General features: G+C 43.3%; 1 long non-coding RNA gene across 2 annotated transcripts in view; it reads left to right on the plus strand.

The window, feature by feature from the left end:
* Nucleotides 1-21,600, plus strand: part of LOC128351964 (uncharacterized) — a 28,852-nt gene extending 7,252 nt beyond the window's left edge. The window contains exon 3 of one of the 2 annotated variants that reach the window (XR_008320148.1): nt 21,214-21,600. This is a non-coding gene — a long non-coding RNA (uncharacterized LOC128351964). Of the gene's footprint in view, nt 1-10,382; nt 10,557-21,213 lie in introns of those variants that run through there. The other variant, XR_008320147.1, reaches the window with a different exon arrangement.
* Nucleotides 21,601-25,285: the final 3,685 nt, after the last annotated feature.

Consider the following 25,285-nt stretch of genomic DNA (forward strand, 5'->3'; position numbering starts at 1 on the left):
GAACTTAAAAAAAATGTTTGAAGTTTTCCCGGGGTTGGGGTGGGGCGTTTAAAAATCCTCTTTGGCAAGGCAACTAAAAGTTTAGGAACATTGTTGAAGCTTATCCTGATGATATGATTCTCTTGGATGTGAAAATGTGCAAAAGGACTTGTGCAAGAGGAATGATAGTCCTACATCTGTTCCTATGTGGAACAAAGACAAAGGCTTATCCAGTTAAAGGGCATCCTTGCCAGATTTTGTCAGCAGCAGGATAGTCTACAAGTCAGTTTTTAAAGGCAATGATGTAAGACCATGCAAAAGATGGGTAGCTTGGCTCCATAATCTTGCCATTTGAATTGTAGCAATAATACTGGCAGGGTTATTTGCAGCGGGTGCTGGGGACAGTCAGCCCGGGCCCCATGCCTACAGGTGCCCCTGTCCCAGCAGGGCTGGAACAATATTGATTCTTCATGGGGTGGAGGGGGGGACTATTTTTGCCCTAAGCTCCTCAAAAGCTGCAGAAAGTCCTGAATGCTGGCCTTTAAAAGCTAGATCATGTGTGTCCCAGCATGCAATATGGCAAGCGCACAGCTCCAGAGAAGGAGGGCCACACCACTAACTGAGAAACAGCACAGAGTAGCATGGGAGGGATGAGGAATGGGGATGTGATAAGGGACAAATCAACAGCCTTCCCCTTGCGTTCCATCCTTGCCTTTTCAGCGATGTAGTGCAACGTTTAGAGATCAACTCCATGTTTTCCTAGAAGCTCTACCATGCCAGAATTGGGAGTTGGAAGTTCTCCAGGTTTTGTTCAGTACTAAGCTCGCTCCAAACATGCTAAGACCACGTGCTCATAACCTCGGATCCCCAGATGATGTTGCATGACAGCTCCCATCATCCCCAGCTCTAATGGCTTTCCAATGCACCAGGGGGTGGTGGGAGTTGTAGTCCAACATCGGGAGTCTCATGGTTAGAACCCCTGCACTAGACTTGGTCTGGTAGCAATGAAAAGTTCTGGCAGGCCTCATTCTAAAGGCTTGGTGCTACCTGCTTTATCTCAATATACTTTACTCTGATGGCTCCTCTGGCTTTTCCTGGATGCCTGAAGAATCTTACAGACTGAACTAGGGAAGTCAACATAGCCTTGATAGTAGACAGAGGAGAAAAATAAGACAGCTGGGAGTCGTTCCAGAAGCGCAGCTCCAGAGGGGTGTAGTCCACCCAGGAGTGACACTCCTTGTGGAGAGGCTCCAGAGGGGCAGAATGGGGTGGCATGAGGGAGCAAGGCCGGGTCCTTCTCTGTGTTTACCATTCCCAGAGTCTTTTTGGCCTGTTAAAGAGAAAGAAAAAAGGACAAAGGAGATTTTGTCTGATTGCTGCTAAAGCAAATTTGACTTTCTTCTGGAAGGAAGGGCTGGATATAAGTTTAATTTGTTTATTTAGATAGTTAGGATGCCAAAAAACTTAATCTATGTATTTCAGTGTAATTGTGGTTTTTTTTCATCAACAAGCAGTACTTCTTTTAACAGTGGGTCTTATTTAACAAAACAAAACAAAAAACCCTAAATAGAGTTCCTGCTGTGTATTGGATTAATAATAAAATGCTGATGAAAATACCTCCGAAATATGAGAGGGAAAGTAGCATCCATTTTAAAATGCCTTTTAGATTTTAATTTTATTTATTTATTGCATTTTATATCCTGCTCTTCCTCCACGGATCCCAGAGTGGTGTACATAGTTAAGTTTCTCCTCACAACAATCCTGTGAAGTAGGTTAGGCTGAGAGAGAAGTGACTGGCCCAGAGTCACCCAGCAAGTATCATGGCTGAATGGGGATTTGAACTCAGGTCTCCCCAGTCCTAGTCCAGCACTCTAACCAATACACCACACTGCCTCTCAATTTATTGAACAGGAGCAGGACAGAAATTACTTACTTATTTGTTACATCTGTGTGTGATTTGTAGCACACTCATTCATATCCAGCACACAAACCATCATTGACCTTTGTGCTGTTTGGGCATGGCCACCAGTCTGCGCGCGCTCTCTCGATAGATAGATAGATAGATAGATAGATAGATAGATAGATAGATAGGGTTCCCAACCTGGCACACCCAGATATTGTTGGACTACAGCTTCCATCATCCTCAGCCACAGTGATCTTTGGCTATCCACTTCCACAAACAATAATAACTATAGGAACATTCAAGTGCTGAGGTAGCAGTATCAAGAGCTACAGTGTGCCTGGACACTGCACTGCCCACCCACCAATCAGGACACACGTTCTCAATATCCTCACATGACCCATGCATGGAAGGCACCCAATGATGTCACAATGACATCAACTCATAGTGAGAGCAGCTGATGTCATCCAGTCAGACATACCTGCCTCTTTCTGTCACGTGGATGCCAAAAAGTACAATCACCCTGCCCGAGGAAAGTGTGGGCAACCACTGAGGCTGCTATAGGTCCAAGCATCCCTTGGGTCCAACAACCACAGCCACACAGCCATGGCCGTGTGCATTGCCATGTGGTGCTAAAACTGTGGAACCACCGCCCTCAAAACACATGTGGAGGTCAGAAAGCTGGCATTATCCTCTGACATCCCAAGCCACAGTGAGGCTGCACATGGAATTTGTGTGCAGGGGGAACCATGGCATAAGGAAGGGAGAAACAGAAAGGTCATCTACTCATCAATAGAGGCTGTTAAAGTTACAGCTGCGAATGAATGAATGTTTAAAAGGAGATGGGAAGGATGTCCTCCATATCATTGTCAATGACTTGGCAGAGCCCCCACATCCAGCCTCCTCAGGTGTCATAGCAAGCACTACTTGGGATACTGTCGGGATTTATGTGTTCCTTTGGTCATCACGCTCCTTTGGTTGCGGGCCCAAGCTGTTGGAGAGGCTCATCCTGTGAGTCAGGGCAGGGTCAGGCTCATCCTGTGGGTCAGGGCTCATTGCCCATTATTTCTCACTGCAATTCCTCTGATCATAGAAGGGCCAGCATGGCAGGGGCACCTGAGACTGGATGATATCTGCTGAAAGCAAGTCAGAACCTGGAGGGACAGGAGACATAAGCACCTGAACATAAGAACAGCCCTGCTGGATTAGACCTAAGGCCTATAGAGTCCAGCATCCTTTTTCACACAGTGGCCCACCAGATGCCTCTGAGAAGCCCACAGGCAAGAGGTGAGAGCATGCCCTCTCTCCTGCTGTGTTCCCTTGCCTCTTGCCTCTGAGGCTTCAGGTGGCCTATAGCCACCAGACTAGTCACCATTGATCCTCCATAAATTTTTCTAAGTCCCTCCTAAAGTCATCTAAGTTGGTGGCCATCACCATATTGCATAGCAGAGAATCCCATTGATTAGTACTTGCTTTTGTTGGTCCTAGATTTCCTTGCCTTTCTTGCCTGAAGACAGGCACCTACCACCAGGATGACTATGGAGTGGAACAGCGAAGGTAACCCAGTCCCCTGCCCAGGGATCAACAGGTGTTACCCATCTCAAGCATAGGCTGGAATGGGGAAATGAGTGGTCATCACCACTTGCTCCTACACACACACACACACGGCTCAAGTGATAAGCTGCAAGCACTTAAGACAGGCACCAGGATCTTCCATTCTCATCTCCATCTCCACCTGGATGACTCAAACCACTGCGCATCTAGTGGCTGAGCTCCATCTTGCTGAGCTGCTGCTGGATGGTGACTAACAGGATGGCATCTGACTGGCTGTGCCTTGGCTGATGACTGGCAGTCTCATATCTGTATGGCTGGGTCTTGGCGGAGTGAGTTTCTGATGGCTGAGTTCCAGCTGGCTGCTTGTCCTCACTGGCAGAATGGGCACAGCTGAGAGGGCGCCTGGAGAAGTTGAGAAGGGAAGGTGTGCCACAAAACCATGAATAGAAACAGAGTTGTGAGCCAAAGGGCTCTTATCCCACAGTTCTCAGCCCAAGAAGAAAAGCTAGAGGATTGCTGACAGCTTTTATAGTAATACTTACTGTTAGGTCTATGCAGGTTGGTATTGCAGAGGCCAGGTGGTGGTGGTGCTAGGACCCATCCGGCAGAATGGGGGAGTGGTGTAATGGGGTGGGTGCAGAGATTCCATGCCTATCATATGATAGCCCAGGAAAGCAGCCCTGTAAACAGCAGTCACTGTGGGATTGGGCGGCACTGTACCACCATTCCATAGTTATGGACCCTGTTCGTTTGACTGCAGTTCAGAGTTAAACCAATACATATGGGAGGAAAGAGACAGTTTGTGGCTGTGGGTACTGGATTACACTACAGACCCTCATCTTTTGCTTGGGGTGCTTAAGGGGCAGGAAGGGATGGTGTTTGAGGCCTGATCTCCCCTCCTCGTTGACTTTTCCGTTGCTTACCTGTTTTGTCCGTAGACCCCCTGATGCAGAAGTTGTGTTGGAGCTTGTGGTAGAAAGCCTGAGGGTTCTAAAAGAGAAGTTTGGTCATTTTTGTTATCCTTTGTTGTTTGTACAAAGTACTCCCTTGGTGCTAACTCTCTACATATATGCTCATAAGTCTGAAGACAGAGTGTTGTGGCCCCATGCCATATGTCCTGATCTGTGAGACATGTTTCTTGCTAGTCTTATATGTTCCTGATGGTGTGCTGTGATTGGTTGTGAAGTTAGTTGGAATCCTATAATCCATTGTGTTGAGGAGGCAGAGAGTTGGGAAAGCAGTTGTCTGGGATTCTTCTTTGAATCCAAGTATTTTAACTTATATTTACTCAAATAGAAGACAGCTGTGAATTTAAGATGCCTCCTTAAAAACCAGAAGTTACATAAAGGCCTTACCTGTATTTACCATAAAGGAAGAGGACTCTGCATTTAAAATGACACCCACCCACCCCATTTCTAACATCAAAGAACTTGGAAAAAGTTTAAGAGAACTCCTTCTTCGTGTACCCTGCCACCTAGTAAGATCATCTGGAGCGGTCCAGTTGTGGTTGTTGTCACTGGCTCGGTTGGTGGTGAATCAAAGGCCTTTTCTAGGGTTGGCCCAGGACTTTGGAACATGCTTCCTAACAGAATTAGAGCCTCCCCTTCTCTGGATGTTTTTAAGAAGGATATGGAAATATACCTGTTTAGTCAGGTTTTTAGTTTATAGTTTTAAAGTTTTACATTTTTAGAGTTTTTAATCTGTATTTTAAATTGTGTTAGTGTTTTAATTGTTGTGTTTTTAGATTGTGAACTGCCCAGGGACTTGTATACAGGGTGGTATGAAAGGGTTTAGCACATAAAAATGATTTAAAATGACTGAATAGATTTAAAAGCCTAGTCTTTGATTCAGGTAGATAGAGTACATTCCATCTTTCCTTGGCATTGTGTTGTGCTATCAAAGTGGGTAGGATCAGGCCCCAAGGGAGTGCAAGATCTGGACTGATAAACACCAGTCAGCCACCCTCTTATCTTATCAGGACTAACTTTTGCTGCTCTCTACTAGTGTCCTGCCAGTGTTGGTTTCTATCAGTAGTAGATGCTGCTGGTGAAATTGGGTTGCTACAGTAGCAAACCTTCAGGCTATGCTGGTGCAGGGAAATCTAGAAATGATGTTTGCCTAGGAGGCATAAAGCATGCACAGTAAAGAAGTTATTGATTCCCCCCCCCACTTGATCAATTTACTTCTTTTACCAGAGGAGAAAAAACATTTCTCTTTTCATTTAAAGTCTTTTGTTATTATTTTTCTTATAATATAAGGCTTTAAAATGTCAAAGCCTTAAATGTAGTTAAGTAAACTGAATCTCAAGAAGAGCGGGTGCATGAGAGACATTGATCCCTCCCTTCTTCCACAGTAAACTTCAGCACTGCAGTAAAGAGGTCATGATAAGTTCAGAGCATCCTTGTTCTTCTTCCAGAGGCTTTTATCTAAGGAGTCAGGCATTCTGCAAAAGCCACCAGAAAGATTGTCCATGATGAGTGCTAATGACATGAATGTGGCAGCATCAGCCCCTTAATTTACAAGGCGCCTCCTAGTCCTCATGTGAAGACAAAGGAATGGCCCAGCATGAGCGCCCATCTGTTCTGATGTCTCAAAATGAAAATGGATATCCTATTTCACTATTTTATCATACCCTATATAAAAGTTTCTGCTTAGGTTGCGGCATTTATAGAAATATTTAAGAAGTAAATTGAAATGTTCTGTTTCATCTAGGGGCCAAAAACACAAGGAAGCAGGTTACCACCTCTCTTAGACAGATATGGAACTGTATGCACAAATGGGTGTTGCCTGTGCAGTAGTCAGAGCTGTGCATGTGTACTAGCCAAGTTTCCCCCGCTACTAATCAGCAGTTCGGTGGGGGAAGCCAAAGGCTGGATTTAGTCTCCCCTCATTCATCCTCTCCCTTTCCTGCTAAACAGCTGGTTGTCATGATTGCAGCTTATTTGACAGAACTGTACATGTGCAGCCCTGGCTGCTTCTGACAGTGGGATCACATACACAGTTGGTCCCAAGCCACAAAATAGAATATTATAGTTCTACATCCAATAGAGGAGCAGTGTTGAATTTCATGGATCTATATCTCAAGGGCAGTCTTTCCAGCTACTGTTGGACTACAGATCCCATTGGTTCCCAGCCACAAACTGGCTACCCCTGCTATATCTGCATGTTTTTATGGCTTTTAAAATACATTTTAAATTAACAATTCCATATTTTTCACCCAGAAGCAGAAGCTCAATTTGTATGCCGTGTAGTCCAGAAGCAGGAGCATAATTCAGCATCTGGAAGCAATTTGGGGCCAAATAGGGGTAAACAAACTGAAGCTTAATCCAGACACATCAGAAGAGGGAGGAGGCATAGGTCAGTGGTGGAGCATGCAGAAGGCCCCAGATTCTATCCCTGGCATCCCAGTTCAGATCATAGATGATGGGAAAGACCCCTGTCTGAGAACTGAGAGGGCAGTGGCCAAGTAAAATAGGGCAAAGCTTGGCCAAAGGACTGACTCAATATAAGGCAGCTTCATATAAATGCTGGTGACTGATAGTTCTCTTGAGTTGGAGACAGTGGGGTTACTGTCTCTGGATGGGAGCACAGTGCTCCCTAAAGGAGCAGGTGCACTACTCTTCAATTAAAGTATTACAACACAACACAATCTAATCAAGAACAACAAAAAAGAACCCTTAATAAACCACATAATATATGAAGTAATATGTATATTTTAAAAGGCTTCTAAGGATATCCTTGCTCAGTTTGAGTGTGAGTTCCCGAATCCCTCTTTGCTGCTTGGCGCCCAAGTGGCAGCAGTGCCTAGGGGTGACTTTTACTTAGCTTTGCCTGCTGAGCTGGCTGCCTCCCTAATGCAAATCAAACTACCATCATCTATAAATTGCTCCTAGCAGGGCTACTATTGTAATAGACTTTGAAGCTCTTCTCACAATCCGGTGAGAAGAGCTTCTGTCACGCTTGCGGGGAGAGCTTAGCCCGCTCTCCCCGCAGATGATCAAAGGGCAGCCCTGCGGGGGCCAGATTGCCACCCACACAACTGCCGGATCCCTGCCGGAGGCTGCAGGGATTGGAGGCTGCGAGGCCCCCAGAAGCTGCAGCCTCCAGTCAGGGGTCTACTTATGTGTCGCGGTGCATTGCGGCAACACATGAGCCAGGGGCGTAGCAAGGTTGTAGGGGGCCCAGAGACAAGATTTTAAAATGGGCCCCCCGCTGATATACACACACAAACACACTTCACAATATATAGTGCACTCACACTCACATCCCCATTATGAATATGGTGAATACTTAGTTCACATTGAATTGAGTTTCTTTTACTCTCTGCTTCTGCCGATCTCCAAGAGACGCAAAATAATTCATAGGGGGTGCAACACAGGTGGGTGGGGAGTCATGTGATGTGCCTCTGGGGGGCCCCTCAAGGCAGTGGGGACCCAAGACGACTGCCTCCCCTTGCCTAATGGTAATTACGCCCCTGACATGAGCAAAGAAATGAGGTCAACAGAGCGCTCACTCCATTAACCTCATTTAAGGGGAGGGTGTTCTAGGCAGGCTAGCCGCCTTGGGAGCACTGGGCTTGCTCACGAGCCTAGTGTTTCCCACGATTGATGGGAAACGGGCTAAGCTCCCTTAGCCTGCCTTCTTTTGATCGTGGGAATAGCATCTCTATGTAAGGTTGCTCTTTATGATATTTCAAAGCAGAGGCGTTGCTAGGGGAGAGGGGGCCCCTTGTTTGCCTGTCTCCCTGGTGGCCCCTTGGAGTGAGGGAGATAATGAAGAAAATAGGGAGGGATGGGGCTGGGGCCCTTCAGGAGCTGGGACCTGGGTTCTTTGAACCCATCCGCTCAATTATAACTACACTTTTCAAAGGGTTCAGCTAGGGGAGAATACGGAAGCTTATCTGTGAACAATAACAAGCTGCTGTGCGCATATTACTCTAGGGTCATAAGAACAGCCCAGCTGGATCAGGCCCAAGGCCCATCTAGCCCAGCATCCTCTTTCACAAAGTGGCCCAACAAATGCCACTGGAAGCCCACAGGCAGGAACTGAGGGCATGACCTCTCTCCTGCTGTTACTCCCCTGCTACTGGTACTCAGAGGCATCCTGCCTTTGATGCTGGAGGTGGCCTATAGCCATCCAACTAGTAGCTGTTGATAGACCTCTCCTCCATGAAGTTATCCAAACCCCTCTGAAAGCCATCCAGGTTGTTGGCTGTAACCACATCTTGTGGCAGAGAATTCCACAAGTTGATTATGTGCTGTGTGAAAAAGTACCTCGTTTGCTGGTACTAAATTTCCTGGCAATCAATTTCATGGGATGATCCCTGGCTGGTTCTAGTGTTATGTGAGAGGGAGAAGAATTTCTCTCTCTCCACTCTCTCCACACCATGCATGATTTTATAGACCTTTATCATGTCTCCTCAGAGTCGTCTTTTTTTCTAAACTAAATAGCCCCAGGTGTTGTAGCCTTGCCTCATAAGAAAGGTGCTCTAGGCCCCTGATCATCTTGGTTGCCCTCTTCTGCACCTTTTCCATTTCTACAATGTCCTTTTTTTTAGATGTGGTGACCAGTGGTCATCTACAGTGGTATTCAGTTCACTTTAAGGCCCAATTCAAGGTGCTGGTGGTTATTAAAACCCTAATTGGCCTGGGCTCTTCTTGCCTTAAGGAGCAGTCCCATGTCCCCAATTACTAAAGTGAGTTCATGCTAGGCATGAGTAGGGTTTTCTCTACAATGAACACTGTTCTCCAGAATTGGCTCACCAAGGACTACAGGTGACCTCTTTGCAGAGTTTCTGTTGGAAGATGAAGATATTTTTTGTAGCCTTGAGCCCTCCCAAGTTATTGACTGACGGTTATTTGAATGTTATGCTGCTTCTGTTTTCTACACTTAATGCCTTTTCATTGTTGTTCCATCTCATCACCATTGTTCCATATTTCCCTCTTGTGGGGTCACTGTTGATCTTGAGGTTCAGGCTGCGTTCCCACTGTAGCTTGTATGTGCCTGCTGCTGTGACATGATTTACTGTTGTGTATGTCCAACCTTGTACACAGGCAAAGCAATAGTTACAATCTCACCTATCCTACCTTCTGTTCTATGCATGGAATTTGTGTTCTGGCTTGTGACCGATGTGCTTCTTCATTCCCCTCTGAGTTTCTCCACAGTATAGGTTTTTTATATCTACTCCTAGGTCTTTTCCACAACTCTGCTTCTAGGACAGTGTACAGAAGAATAGGGTGTAGTGCACAAAAGAATCCCAATAAAAATCTTCATATACTTTGTATACCACCTAGAGATGTACATATCAGGAAGTATAAAAATATGATATAGATAGTTAGATAGATAAATATACAAATCTTAAATCATGAAGTATCTCATTTAATCAAACTCGTGTAATAAATGATAACCCTTCATTGATGCTTATGCATTGATCCCACTCATAACCCATAACAGACATTAAAATCCTTACAAATCATACATAAAAATAATACATTTCATTAAAAATGTATAAATTCAGTCCTTCCTATAATAAAATAAAATAGTCCAAATGAATATTTCTTCCAAGATTTCCAATCAGTGTGAACAAAGTCAGTATGATGTCCTTAATGAAACTCTATGGATATTTATTAAAAACCCATGAGTTGATAATTATTTTATTTATTTATTTATTTTATTCCATTTATATAACGCCCTTCCAAAAATAGCTCAGGGCGGTTTACATCAAAATGTAATATGATATTGATATGAATATTGATTCATATTGATATGAATTGTTCCAGAGAGATGTCCAATGGGGGGTGTGTGGCGCAGATAGGATACAAGCAGGAGAACAGAAAAGCACTCTGCTTTGCCTTGCTGTACCCAATACTTCCTCTGTTAAATTCTTGATGTTGTTAATTATATCCCACTGCCTCATGTGCTACAGCCCTTTCTTCTCTGGATTCTACAGGTGCCAGGTGAGCCTCTCTGGGGGAAGCATTTGTCTCACCTCAGAAGCTGGGGCAGCTGTAGCAGAGTCTTTGAAGATGACCTTAGTGTACAGGCAGCTTCATGTTAGAGAAGGTTCTTCAGTGTTGCTTATGGATAGACACAATTGCTCTGATTTGAGGATCTTCTCTGATGCATGTCCAGGTGGGTGATCACTAAAAATTTCTCCCACCCAATCAAACTCAATCCCCAACACCTCTTCAAAAATTGTCTGTTAAAGATTAGTCCCTGCTCGTGTCTTGGCCATATGGTCTGTGTACTCTATCAATTCCCAGTCTCAGTTCCTTTGCTTGTGAAATGCCTCTATCTCTTTTTAGACCATGGACAGTCTACCCACCCCACTTTCTCTCTCACACTCACTCACTCAAGTGAGTGACCTCACTTGATTGACCTTGATCAATCATTTGATTGATGTCATTCAATCAATCAAAAACTATGTTCTACCCACCCAAGTTTGGGAGTTGTGTGTGCTCCCAGTTTTTGGTTGTGTGGAAGCAAGGTAGGAGGAAAACCTGGGTAGCTTCCCCCATCACCTTGCTTCCATGCAATCACTTCTACCCAGGTTTTCTTCCTACCTTGTATCCACACAACTGAAAATTGGGAGCATACAAAGCTCCCAAACCTGGATAGAATACAGTTTTTGATTATGTGAATGATCTCACTATGTAGCACTTCATATCATAGATATGTATGGATGTTGCTGAGGACACCTCTAGCCTGGATGTGCTTGTCATTGCCATAACTTCACTGGAATCATCCAGCCTTATTATCACCACATTCTTCAGTTGTGACTAAGTTCTGATAGCAGGGACGGTTGGGTGCTACTAGAATTCTGTAGAGATACACGAAATTGGCAGTGCCACCTTCCTGTTTTTCAACTGAGCTGATCACTCCAGTTTTATTCCTAGCCATATTTTTAAAAAGCTAAGCTCCATCGCTATGCAATGAGCAACTTTAAAACTGCCTGAATAGACATGTTCAAATAAGCAGTACGGAAGGTTCCCCCGTGTATTTTCATATGCATTTTGAAATGATTAGTTTTAGATTCTTATGGGCTGTTCTTTAAAGAATTTGTGAAAATGCCATGACTGGAGACAATTTTCAAGACTGAATAACGTTCAGGGATAACGTTTGGATTCGGCTGACTAGGTATGTAATTATGCTATGATAACTAGAGGCATAGCATTGGTTGTACAAACATAAAGGTGACTGAAATACATTGAAGGTTAGTTAATGTGTGTGCACTGATCTTGATGACACAGTCTATGTCTGAAGTGGATATTTTTTATCCATGTGATGAGAATGTGGAAACAGCATGTTTGTGCATTTCTTCCAGATTAATAGAAAGTCGGTCCGTTTGGATACTTCTGAGCTGCTTTGCCCAATCAGGGCACATACATCTTCTTCCTGACTGGTGCTGCTGCCGAATCATGTGGTTGTGGGGTGTGTGGCAGGATGTCTGAACAGCTGCTCACAATCCTTCTTTAAATTATATTCTGATCATGTGGTGAGGGATGGTTTGGATGTTCTGCCCCAGGATGCCATTATGCAGTGGCAGGATAGCGCACTGGATGCCGAGAAGACATGCACATCCACACTCCTCCCCATGTGATTCAGTGGAACTGGTTGGGCATGTTGTCGAAATTGGCTCATTATTTTAATGACTCTTACATAACTTCTCAGGAGCACAGAACTGAATTTGCTTCTCAAGGCAGAGTTGCACCATGATTTTGAAAGAGGGGAAGTGGAGTTAGATGGCTCATGCTTTATTGGAAGGAGGCATAAAGTACACATAACTGAATAATGACACCAATCTATACCACATTATGTGGCATATTGACTTAAACAGAATTATCCATCTTTGTGGAATCAAAGCCTGCATGGTACCTGCTTGAACTGGTTTGAAAGACCAGGCATGACAATTATGATTTGTTTTAAATTCGTCCACACCCAATTTATCATCAGAAGAAAGTTTCTTTTTGTCCACATGCACATAGTAGCACATCTGAAAGGTAAGCAGTTTTCACTTACCCTTGTGGGTAACAGTCTATATTTTTACTTCCATAAATGCTACGGTAGTAGTATATGCCTGAGTCTATGTTTGCAGACCATCACTTACTAATTTCAGAGCAGTTCCATTGAGGTTAATTAGGAATCTGCCATTTGCCACCTAAGTGTCCTTTGGGAGAACATACTGGAATGTTCTCCCAAACATTCCTCCACCACCCATATCCAAGTAGCACAATTCTTCACTTTTACGCTTTTACCCCTGAGCAATTGTGATTGGCAGCATTTTATCCCTAACACACAGGACACAAAGTTTGGTAGTACATATATTCATAAAGGATAATAAATGCAGCCTTAAGTCCAGGATAACAATTTTGTTTTTCTGTTACAGAACTCTTTGGAGTTTAGGGTGGGGGGTGGAGTAATGGCTTCCAGCATTCTCCAATCTAGGAGTAATAACAAAGATGCTAAAAATTTAAGCTTTTATTTATAGCTTGCTTCCAACACTGAATTGTATACTCAGTGCTACATATTTTATATGAGAGTTAGTGTGGGTGAGGTGTTGAGGTTGTGAGGACTGTGCTAGCTCATTTAATGCCTGAAAAACAGTTTTTATATGGAAGCTGCATTTGCAAATTCAGGACAGAAGACACTCATTAATAAAGAAATTGACATTATCATAAGCTGCTCAGGTTCTTGCTCCAGAGACCCTCTTAGGGAAACATCACACTGTTTAACTTATGGAAATAACTCTACATAGGTGTACCTAATGAGCACACTGTTGTGTGTGAAGTGAGATGCAAAAGTTTGTTTTGCCTTAAGTACCTAATTGGTACAGTGTCTTCCTGAGCCACACAGGCATAGCAAATTCAACATTTGTTTACACACTTCACAAATGATGATGTTTATATTTTTCCATGGCAGTTATATCCATCTAGGAAAAACACTGGATGTGAAGTGGCCCTTTGCGAACCTGGTTTCTAGAAAACCAAACTAAGAGTGGTTTGTTGACCAGCCTACTAGAGCAACATTGACCAGCCTTTTAGATATAGTCCTTTCTAGGCTTCTTAAACCTCATCCAGAGTCATGATTTTTTTCTCATGAGTAAGCCTTCCTACTCCCAAGTAATCCCATTGGTTACATTGGATGCCCCCACTTTTCCAGACTGCAGAACCTGCAATAATGTAATATGTCACTTCAGCATGGCATCTTGTGTGACTGCATAGCTCACTGAGAATGTGAATTGTTCGCTAAGAAAAAGGAATATTTCGAACCCTACACCATTGACAATCTATGTTTCAGCATGGATTTAGATTGTGAGCCCTTTGGGGGACAGGGATCCATTTTAGTTAATTAAATTAATTAATTATCTATGTAAACCACTTTGGAAACTTTAGTTGAAAAGAGGTATATAAATATTTGTTATTGTTCAGCATCTCAATTCTTAGCATTACAGCTGAAAGGCCACACTGTGACTGACCTAAAGGCAATAATCACAGGTGTGGTAGCCGGTCAAATGCATTCTACAGGCCAGTCTCCCACAATCATTACATCTTTTGTTTGGCTTCTTGTCAGCTATCTTGGGCACGTACTTCTTGTATACATACAAAACCAATGTCTTCTGTCCATCCAAGCCAAACAGATGAGAATGGTTCACATTGTGGATATGGTTGCATCTCTGGGGCCTGGGACGTGTCTGGCTCGTTGTGCCTCATAGTGCCTACATAGGTCAACTGCTTGCTCAAGAGAGCCTCTGCCAGTTGTACAGTGGGAAAATAGTTATCCCCCACCACATCCCTCTGAGGGTGGGATCAGATGAACACAGCCCTGCACACATGGTAACAGCAGGACCCTTTTGGGGGGGACTGTATTTCACTAAGAGAAATGGGAAAAGACCAGAGATGTATTATGGATAGTTGATCCACTGATGCCAGGCTTACTAAAATTGACATGCTGTGGTTGCTGCTGTTGTGATCCTTTTGGCTTTTGTTTTCAAAATCCCTGCTTCTGCAAGGTCAGATGCTTCTGAATGAATTACTCACTCCAAACACCAGGTCTGACATTGTAGGAGGGGCTGGTTTCATCTGCCTTAACTCATGAGCACTATGCAGTACTACAGACTATTTTCCAGAAACTATTCTCTTTCAAGGTCAGTTGAGCTTGCAGGGGGAAACAAAATGGAAGTTTCCAAAGAGAAACCGGGTGTTCTCTCCTACCGCAGGGCGTCCTCCCCTTCTGCCAGAAGCAATCTGTGTATATATCTGTGAGGGATGTGTGATCTTCCAGGGAATATGTCAGGTAGCACAGAGTGCTTCCTGGAGGTTGCTGAAATTTGCTCCCACCATTGGAGTTGAGCTGAGTTAGTGGAACTTTTTTCAGAAGCACTGGTGCTTCATTAATCAGGATGTCAACTACTAAGTCTATCCAAACCTTTTCAAAGAATGATAAGGTTTGAGAGCACATTAAAAAAAACACCAAAAAACAAAAAGATAAACTAGCTACCACACCCTTCCATTTATGCATGGGTTGCTTCCACATTATCTGTGAAATTAGCATCGTTTATGCAGGCACCTATTATGAAGAATCCTCATGACAATTCCTGACCATTCCAATACAGTTTCCTCTGTTTTGCTCTCATTTTTTAAAAGACCTGGTCTGTGGCAAGTTTCATGATTTTAAATGTCATTTTAGTGCTAGTCTGTCTAGTATGGACAGCAAAGTGCTATTGATACATCTGGTCCCTGAGCCAATTGGTGAAATTGTTGATAATGGTTGGCAGGGATCTTTCTGTATTTTAAAGCAACTCTTGCTTCTCCTGGCTACCGGCCCCTTAATTAGTTGTTAGTTGTTTACTGACTGCAGCCTTCAGTCAGCAAATATTTTCCCATTTCCCTGTTTGGTTTGTTTTATAGACAGCTTCTGCGTCTCCTGGCCTCTGGCCCTATAGTTAGTCATGTTATGTTTCCTGCCGGTAGGTCCTTTAAGTACAGTAAAGGTAAAGTTGTGCTGTCGAGTTGATGTTGACTCCTGGAGCCCACAGAGCCTTGTGGTTTTCTTTGGTAGAACACAGGAGGGGTTTACCATTGCCATCTCCCGTGCAGTATGAGATGATGCCTTTCAGCATCTACTAAACACCGTTTTTTGTTTTTGCAGGCCAGAGCAACTGCTAGTCATATGTGTGTGTGTGTGTGTATAATTAAAATACAATCATGAGAATATGTAAAATAATATAAAAATGACAGTTGCAAAGGCCGAAAAGAGGAAATAGGTAATTAAAGGGCCTTTCAGCAGGAAATAGGACTTTATTAACTTAGAACTAACCTAGTGGCTTGGTATAAAACAGAAAACAGCTAATTAAAGCGCTGATGTTTGGGAGAATTAGAAACCTTTTTCAAATATAACAAATGAGGCGACCTAATCTGATTGAGGACCGTAACCCTAAGCACACTTTCTAGGCTAGGGCATAAATCCCATTGAACCAAATGGGACTTACTTCTGAGTGAACATACTTAAGACTTTCCCATGGCGATGGACCTTGTGGGATTTAAATGGAGCACATAGCACTATATTCGCTGTTATAGGGGAACCACAGTTTTAATTCCACTTTCAGCTGACTGTGGAAGAGCAATGACTTAGCAGCCAAAGGGGTTAGTGTTAAATGATGACTTTTATCCAACCTTTCCTTTACATTGATTTATCCAGTGACTTTCCAAAGTGTCCAGAAGACTTGTATCTGTGGGATCCAGGTCATCTGGGATATTATTATTATTATTATTATTATTATTATTATATTTATATCCCGCTCTTCCTCCAAGGAGCCCAGAGCGGTGTACTACATACTTGAGTTTCTCTTTTCACAACAACCCTGTGAAGTAGGTTAGGCTGAGTGAGAAGTGACTGGCCCAGAGTCACCCAGCTAGTTTTTATGGCTGAATGGGGATTTGAACTCGGGTCTTCCCGGTCCTAGTCCAGCACTCTAACCACTACACCACGCTGGCTCCTATGGTTTGAGACTGTTGTGATGTGGAAGAGTTCCAGTTCCATCCAGCAAGTTTTCTCCCTCTATACCTAAGAAATCTGTCTGGTATTCATTCTCTATTCTTTCCCATCACTTGCTTTTTGCTTTTTGGAATATCACAATCTACAACAGGAGGGAAGTACACAGATGGAGAAGAGCCCACCCGCTGCTCTGGCACACCTGTCCCTTCATAAAGCTCCTCCCAGCCCTTGATAACTTGTCCCACTGCCCAGTTAATCAATGCAGATGAAAAATGCCAAGTATTAGAGTCTATTTTGAGCAAGCAAAATAACATGCCCTGCTATATCACACATGCCAAGAAAGAAACATGTCCATCTTCTCCATCAGTACTTTTCCACATTTGTCAAATTTCTCTTTGAGAAATTTTGGCCATGCATTTACTGTGATAGAATTTGCAGTTGACAGTATTTTTGGTAACATTGTGCTTTCATGTAACACATCCACATAAAGAAGCCTGCCTTCTGATCTTCTCAAAATTAAGCACTTACTCTCTTTCCTCCTTTCCCATTTTTCCCCTATTCAAATCACACCCTTAATTCCTTCCTGCTTTCAAATCTCTTCCATTCCTTCCCTTTCCACAAGGAAGGGAAGAGGAAAAGCAGTGCAGTGCCACATCGCCTTTCTTCCTTTGTGAGGCGTCCATGAAGCTGAATGAGATGTTGTGCCACCTTGAAACTGGCCCATAATCTGAAGCCTGAAGTGGCCTGCTTCACCCTGCCTCATGGCAGAGCTGGCCCTGATGAAACACCACCTTCACTTCCCCCCTGACAGACTCGCTCCCTAAATCTTGGCTTCTTCCATCTGTTTACAGATGGTTTGCTGGAAAAGACATGATGCAGGAGATGCTAAGTTGATATCCTGACTTTTTTGTTTTTAATTTAAAAGCAGTGGTAGGGAAGTGGGTGTGTGGAGAAAGCCCTGATATTGAATGGGACAGCAGCGTTGGGGCTGAGCAGGGCAAGAGGTGGTTAATTCCCCCCCAATTCAATGTATGTTCTGGATCTACCTCCCCCAAAGCAATGAATGCCCCAGGGAGGGGGGGAAATAGGCATCACTATTGATACCTATCAATACTATGAGTTTTAATACCTCTCACTATTGGTACTTATCAATATTTTTAATGTTGGATGCTCGCTTGTAGATTATTTTGAATAAAACTGCACAAAGAGAAAAGGTTCGCTCCAAGCACTGCTGCTTCAGTCAAGATCAGAGGATCTCCCTGCTGCTACTGCTGCTTTTACATGGAAAAAATGTAGGGAGGGCTGATCATGGATTTCCTTCCTTATGTCTGTTCCAGCCCTTAGAGACTGGTCATAGATTAGAGAATCAGTCTTGATGGAGGGCAAGTATTGCATCTAGACAAACATATAGGCCTGTTACTAGTTCTTCTGATGTTGCTCTTGTTTGTGTGGAGGGATATCCTCTAGATTTGGCAGCTGCTGGGATCAAAGTGGTGATGTTTCCCTGCTTTTATGCAGTTCACACTCTTTGGCTTTGTTGGGCACTGAGGGTGATTGAATTAGGTGAGCAACTCTGCTGTTGTTACTATGGCTGTTTCTTTTGGAGGGACAGAAAGAGGTCATCTGTTTTAACAAAACCATATTGATTTCTTCTATAAGGCAATCATAACAATCCTGCTGTTGATCTTAAAAGAGCCACGTGATTATTTGCACAGAAGGCAAGGGTACTTATTTCCTCCTTAGCCCTTTTCGATTTTGGCAGCTTCTGAATGCAAAGCAGTGAGGCATGCTAACAATAATTATGTTGGGAGAAGGTACTTAACACTATTTCGGCAGCTCACATTACTATATATTTCATATTGTCAAAGAGAAGCGATTTACTGACCTGTGGCTTCTTCAGAGTGAAACTGAAATAGTGTGTGTGTGTGTGTGTGTGTGTGTGCGCGCGTGCGCATGCACGCACGTGTGCGCACATGTGCGCACGTTGTATGTGTGTTGGACTGTGTGAATGAATTTCATTTCACTTGCTGATGTGGCTGTTGCAGAACTATTTTTAGCAATCTAATCCTTCCAGCAGAACATGTCTTCTCCTTTCTGATTAGTACAAAGCTGGCTGCTAGTCAAACGCTAATTACATCCCAACCCATCACCTACCACAGGCCAACAAACAAGATTCTAAGTTATTTTAACCATTGCGTACCAGCTCACATCATTGCTGGTGATTTTGGATTGCATGATAGCAGTGGTTTGGAGGCATGAACTTGTTGACCTTAATTGTTCAGGCTCTAATCTGGCATGGCAGGCAACTTTTCTGGAGCAGGACAATGAAGGGGTGCCTTTTGGTCTGCTTCTCAAGATCTTTAAGGATGAGCAATGCATGGATTCCAGAAATAAGAGGGTTATGGGTTTAACACTTTGGAGTTAGAAATAAATACCTGTCTTGGGCATTTACAAATCTGGACTTGCCCCACCTTTGGTATCAAAAATCACCAAATGCTGGTGAAAATGTGCTTATTTAGGGCCACTTCATGTCTTTGCTAAACTATTAGATTTTAAGAGGCAAATTAGGACTTCACCAAGATTGCACAATAAAAACTAAGGGCAGGATTTGTCTGTGTCTGCACAGCTAGCTCAGGGCTCCTATCCATGCAATTTGATATACTGCAAGAGAGAGGAAGCCAGCACATTCAACCAGATAGGAAATTACAATAAATTAGGAAAGGGTGCAGAACAAAGCAGGTTTTCACAATACCTCCTGAGAGGTTATTAATAAATGAGCTGAGGAGAAGGCTTAAAAGAGAAAATAATGGGAAGCTTAAAAAATTGGCCTCTGTATTTGAAAACACTGCCATTCCCAATGAAAGAGGCAGCTTGCAAGAAACATTGCATGCTGCTGGGAATGAACGGCTGATTGGAATGCATGCCATGGACAACACAGGCCAGATTGCCAGCATATTCAGATCTATGTGTGTGGCTTGGCTAGCTGCAACCTTCATTCACTGATGACTTTTGCAGGTGCTGCCCCCGCAATGTTTGTGAATGAAATCTACATAGGGGCACACTGCTCTTCCAGTTTGTCAGTGGTTGGGCAGGAAGCACCCTGGAAACTGGCCCCTGTATGCTACCATCTGGAATAAAGCTTCTTATCTGAGCAGAAACAACTTAACTGGAAGCAAACCTCAAAAATTGCAAGTTCCCATTGACAAGGGTGGTGAAGTGGTCCTTGCACTCCCAAACCCCAAAGAAGTCAAGACAGGCTTAAGTGGAGTAAACTAGGGCCACTTTATTAATGTGCATACATACTTAAATTGATTTGCAATAAGGTACTTAACTAACCAGAGTGTGGGTACTCCACCCCATGTGAAACAGCCTCCTAAAGAGGTCTGTCTCACACTAGGGTGAATGGCCAGGTGTTGATTCTGTCAGGCACCCAATTCTAACACCTTCTCACCTGTGCATTTACGACAACGAGGAGAGGGCTACTCCACCCACCCCAAATCAAGCCGCACAACTCTGAGTTGGTGAGCCGAGCAACCCCTGAGAGGAGCCCTTCCCAACCCTACGGGCTGCAAAATCCTGAAGGGCTGTTCCATGGTCACCCCCTCACCTTTATAGAACAGGAACTCATAAAATGGGGGTAGTAACTCAGTGGATTAGATTTTCATAGCTGTGAAAATCCAGTCTATTGTTATGAAGATCCATCTCCGTGGTGACTGTCAGGCAAATTGATACTACGGTTAATAAGCTCTATAGAAGTCCCTAACAAGATTAAGTTGCTGAAGAACAACTAATTCAGCTCAATGGGGTGACCTCAAGATCCTAACTTTAGACCCTTTGGCATAGCATATTAATCAAATGTATGGACTGAACTGTTAGGAACATTTTCATTGTGGTAAATCCTGTATCACTGTAATGATTTGAACTAGATTATTAGTTTTCATCTTCATCAGAACTGGAATCCACCATTAACTGGAGGGCCACAGTGGGAAACAGAATGCTAGTCTAGGTGGGCTTTGGGCCTGATCCAGCAAGGCTAGTCTTATGTACTTATGTTCCTCAAAATATCTACTTTTAATTTTTTTTATCATATATGTTTTCCCGTTTTTGCTTTCTCCTTTCTCTACTTGTCTCCCTCTCTCCCCTTTCTTTTCAAGGCCTAACCAAACAAAATAAGAGAAATTTTTGATGGTGCCACTTATGTACTCCACTTTAGGACAAGGACCTTAGGACCCATTTGTGGGTCTCTCTCCACTAGTTGTACACCAATGAACTAGATAACTTTTGACATCCTTCCAGTCTTTAATGGTTCATATACTGCAAGCATAGAATATCTGATGAATATATTCAAAGTTGATTTATTAATGCTCTCTCTGCTTTTTTGGATGGTAGAAAGATGGTCTAAAGGAAATGGGCTCGATTAGCACTCGGAAGGGAAATGATAAAGGGAGTGGACATGATAACAATTTTCAAATAGGTCCTAAGGCTGCTATAAATAGGAGGTCAATGAAAGTAGGCCAATAGATAATGGGCTCAAAAAGAAGGAAAGAATCACACTGAGAATCAGGAGTCAATTTCTTACCATGAACATAGTTGGGCAGTGCAACAAATTGTAGGACACAGTGTAGAGTCCTGCTCACAGATTTACTTAAAAAAAAAAGAGGTTAGAAATATCTAATAAAGATGCTCTCAGCAGAGGGAAATGGACAAGATGACCTATTAAGGTCAACATACTTTTGCTGCTGTGATCATGGGTTGTGATTCATTTCTTTGTTCCTTCTCTCCTCCAGTTGACCAAAGCACAAGTGTGTGTGATATTTGGGCTCTTCTGTCTACAGCTCTTATTGTTAATCCGTGTCTGGTTTGCTTCAAAGAAAGATCCATCATGGATGTTTGGACTCGCTGCTTGCCCTATTTCAGCTGTCCTGTAACTCTTCCCTGAGTATGCTTTTTCAATCTTCAAGAACACGCTGTACTGAGAGAATAATCCAGAAAACAGCACTTGCCAATTGTCTTCCCATTCCCCCCCACCTGCCGTACACATGGACACCATATGTCCCACAGAATCTTTACATTTATCACTACACTGTTTTTTCTAACACTATGCTAAATGAAATCTGTACCGGTAGTGCATGTTACACAGCATATTATTTTTCATAAGTCATAAAAGCTTTTTTAAAAACCCATTCTGACTTATGCAAATTCAAGCTATGACAGTAGAACAAAGATTGCAATCTTATGTATACTTACCAGGTAGCAAGACCCACTGAACACAGTGGGATTTACTTCTGAGTGGCACAGCAGGGAAATGCTTGACTAACAAGCAGAAGGTCGCCAGTTCAAATCCCCGCTGCTACTATATCAGGCAGCAGCGATATAGGAAGATGCTGAAAGGCATCATTTTATACTGCACGGGAGGAGGCAATGGTAAACCCCTCCTGTATTCTACCAAAGAAAACCACAGGGCTCTGTGGGCACCAGGAATCAAAATCGACCTGATGGCAAACTTTACTTTACTTTAAATATACATCGTGTTGGGCTGCATACCATCTAAAGAGCAAAGGTTCCAATACTCTGGTTACTTATATTACTAGAGCCTGGACTTCAGTGGTGCTATTCTACAGGTATGGGAGGCAGTGCTTCAGCATTTGCAGCATAACAACTATGAGATGTAGGGTCAACTCAGATGTAACATCCCCCCACCCCCCGCCATGGGAATGGCTGGGTATGATCCCTATGAATAAATGCATAAGGAAGATGTTATATTGGAATAGGAAATGCAATGTACTGTCATGGATCACCTACACTTCAGTGCAGGTAATCCATGAACAGGATCTGGTAGGAATCTTGTAATCTTGCTTGTGAATGTTTCTTGCAAGATCTGTGACAAATTATCCTGACACTGCATACAGCTTCTGCATATACCTTGTGGCTTGCAGTAAAGGCTAACTTTATGGCTTGAACCGATGCGTTCAAGGGGCCTGATGTTCAGCAAAGTGCCGTCCATCATGATGTGCTGCTTGTCAGCCACAGCATTGCTAGGAACCAACACATGCTCTGTCCACCCAGTCCTTTCTCTCTTCACCCAGTCCTGTATCATACAATGCCACGTGCAACATTGCATCTGGCAGTGATTGCTGCAAACATTAAAAATACTTAGTATTCAGATAGTGTTTTTGAAATGTTCTTGTCAAGTTCATTATTGTAAAATTCTTCAGGGTGATTGTTTCTCTCTTGGTCCCTTGTTTCTTTCCCCCAAACCCACTTTTGTGATCTATTTTTATTGTTAACCTTTTCAGGTATATAGTTCTGCTGTTAAACATTGCTTTTAGCCACCCTAATCAAAATACATTTTAAAATGAAATGTAACCCTCAGCTCACTCCAGAGATATTATCTCAGTGATCCTTACAACAGTCTTGTAAGGTGGGATGGTATTCTTATAATCCCCATAATCTATGTGGCAGGGTGAGTCTGAGAGAGAACTCAGAATCCCTACTAACTGAGCAAAGAGGCACCTTTTTAAAGTGGTGATTCTCTTTATTGAGCAGAGTGAGAGCAATAGGCCCTATCCAACCCCAAGACAGCATCCCTCTAGTGGTTGTTGCTGGTGTCTACCTTCTATTTCTTTTTTCGATTGTGAACCCTTTTGAGAGAGGAAATCAGCTTATTTATTATTTTGGGGTTTTTTTTCTGTGTGAACAGCTTTGAGAACGTTTGCTGAAAAGTGGCAGTAGTTTGCAGAAGTAGTAGCAGAACAGCTTGTCCAAGGCTAGCCAGTAAATTCATGGCTAAACTCAGATTTGGAAGAGGAATATCCCAGTTTACAGTGTTTAACCAATATGCTTCCCAAAGAAGCAGTGCTACCTCTTGCCCCTTGTGCCCTGAGTCCATTCACAATGCCAACACACCAATTACATTTGCACTGTAGTTTTTCACCCAATCCTAAACATGTATTTGCTAGTGCAGTGACTCACAGGATTGGGTTATAAGAGGAATGAGGATCATATTCAGAGCATTCCAAAGCTGCTAGCACTTTGAGATCAAAACAGCAAACAAGCTCTTAGTAGCATTCATTACATAAGCAAAATTGCACCAGTCCAGCTAGACACAGTCCACATGTGTCTACAGCCAGATCAAGTTCTTCATGGGAGCATCCGTAGGAGCAACTCTCTAATATGAGAATCAGAAAAACACCAATCAGTTGTTCAGGAGGTAGGGAGGTGGCAAGGTTCTCTCTCCCCCCCCCAACCCGTTGCTTGCCACATTGTCCGATCCCTGCCAGACAGATGTTTGGCCCAATTGCCACCAATATGAACATGGCATGCATGTGCATAATTGGACCAGGGCATTGGTCATAGGGTTGCCAACATTTCATTGCCAGAACGGGGGACACAAGTTTGTGTGGGCTGGCTGGCTGGTGGGGGCTGGGAGGTCTATGCATTGGTAATCAAGAGCCTGAGTATCGTTGATGTATATGTAATTGAATTATATGCTATTGAATAAATGAGGGACATCCTGCGTAGTGAGGGACAGTTGGCAACAATAATTGGTCATGACCCTGGGTCCTGAGGTCTCCCAGTTATGGGGTGACACAGACAGTTTGAGATATAAGTCAGGATGGGAGGTCCCAGTGGCAGCACAGCAGACCCTTCCCCTCCTCTGCGACTGGGGGAGGTGATGGGAGAGGATGCCTCAGTTGCATCAGACCCAGAAGAGGCGCCCGAATGGAAAGCCCCAGCTGCATCAGCCCCTCCCCCTCTACTACGACCAGAGGACGCATCCCTGCCAGTATCCTCAGACTCTCTGGAGGATTCACTAGACAAGACTGAAATGATGTTCAGTGAGCGGCCTTGGGCCAATTGCATTCTCTCGCAGCCTAACCCATCTCACAGGATTGTTGTGAGAGTTAACTGACTGAAAGTCTTGACTAATGAGGGAGCCTCCTTCACCTCAACCCAGCCTGTGTTTACAAACTAGGCCCTTTAAACTCTCCACCCCTTCAGAGTAAAACGTGTGATCAGGCTCCAGTTCCCCTTCATAAGGGCTCTGCTTCATGACTCTGCATTTTTGTGACAGCTCTGCCTCACCTTCTTCTTGAGTAAACCTGACTTCCTGGCTGGGACCTTTGCTTGGGTGGACTTTGACTCATGCCTGTTTTTGTATATACCTGATTCTCTGACTCTCGACCCTGGTTTGGCTGACTTTGACTCCTGAGTGCCTGCACATACCTGAGCCTGGCTTGCATGATAATGACTGATGATGACTCCTGTGGCCCTTGACTTTGACCTTGCTCCCCTAGGTGGAGCCTTGCCCTGGATTAGACACACTTCACCACCGCTACCACCCTACCACCCACAATAAGTCACGATAGCATTATATTAGTAGTCCTGCAACTTGTATTCAATTCAAACTTGCTATTGATTTTTTAAAAAAATTAAAAAACTTGTTAAATGTTTTCAGTGCAAGTCCTTAGAGATCCATGGAAATAAGCACTTTTTGAAAGAGACATTTCCTCTCCTTCCTGACGCATGAGGATAATGCCTCTTTTGAGATGGTGCCTTTTCTGACATTTGCACATTATCTAAAAACAAAATAAGTTTCCATCAGAACTCTTATTTTGTAATTTTTGCAGATTTAATTAATTCATCCATTAAAACATTCAATTAACTGGTTAAGTTTTATTGAACTGAGTGACAGCCCTAACATTTACATTGGTAATTTGGGAGCTGAATTATACCTTCCTTGTAATTAGATTTACTCCAGGGAAGCTATAGACAGAATTAGGAACTCAGTATTTAAACAATTCTCCACCACACCATAAGACAGCAAGAAACATATTTTACTCCAATATCACTGACCTA

The sequence above is a fragment of the Hemicordylus capensis genome, chromosome 3, assembly GCF_027244095.1.
Source record: "Hemicordylus capensis ecotype Gifberg chromosome 3, rHemCap1.1.pri, whole genome shotgun sequence".
Lineage (NCBI taxonomy): Eukaryota > Metazoa > Chordata > Lepidosauria > Squamata > Cordylidae > Hemicordylus > Hemicordylus capensis.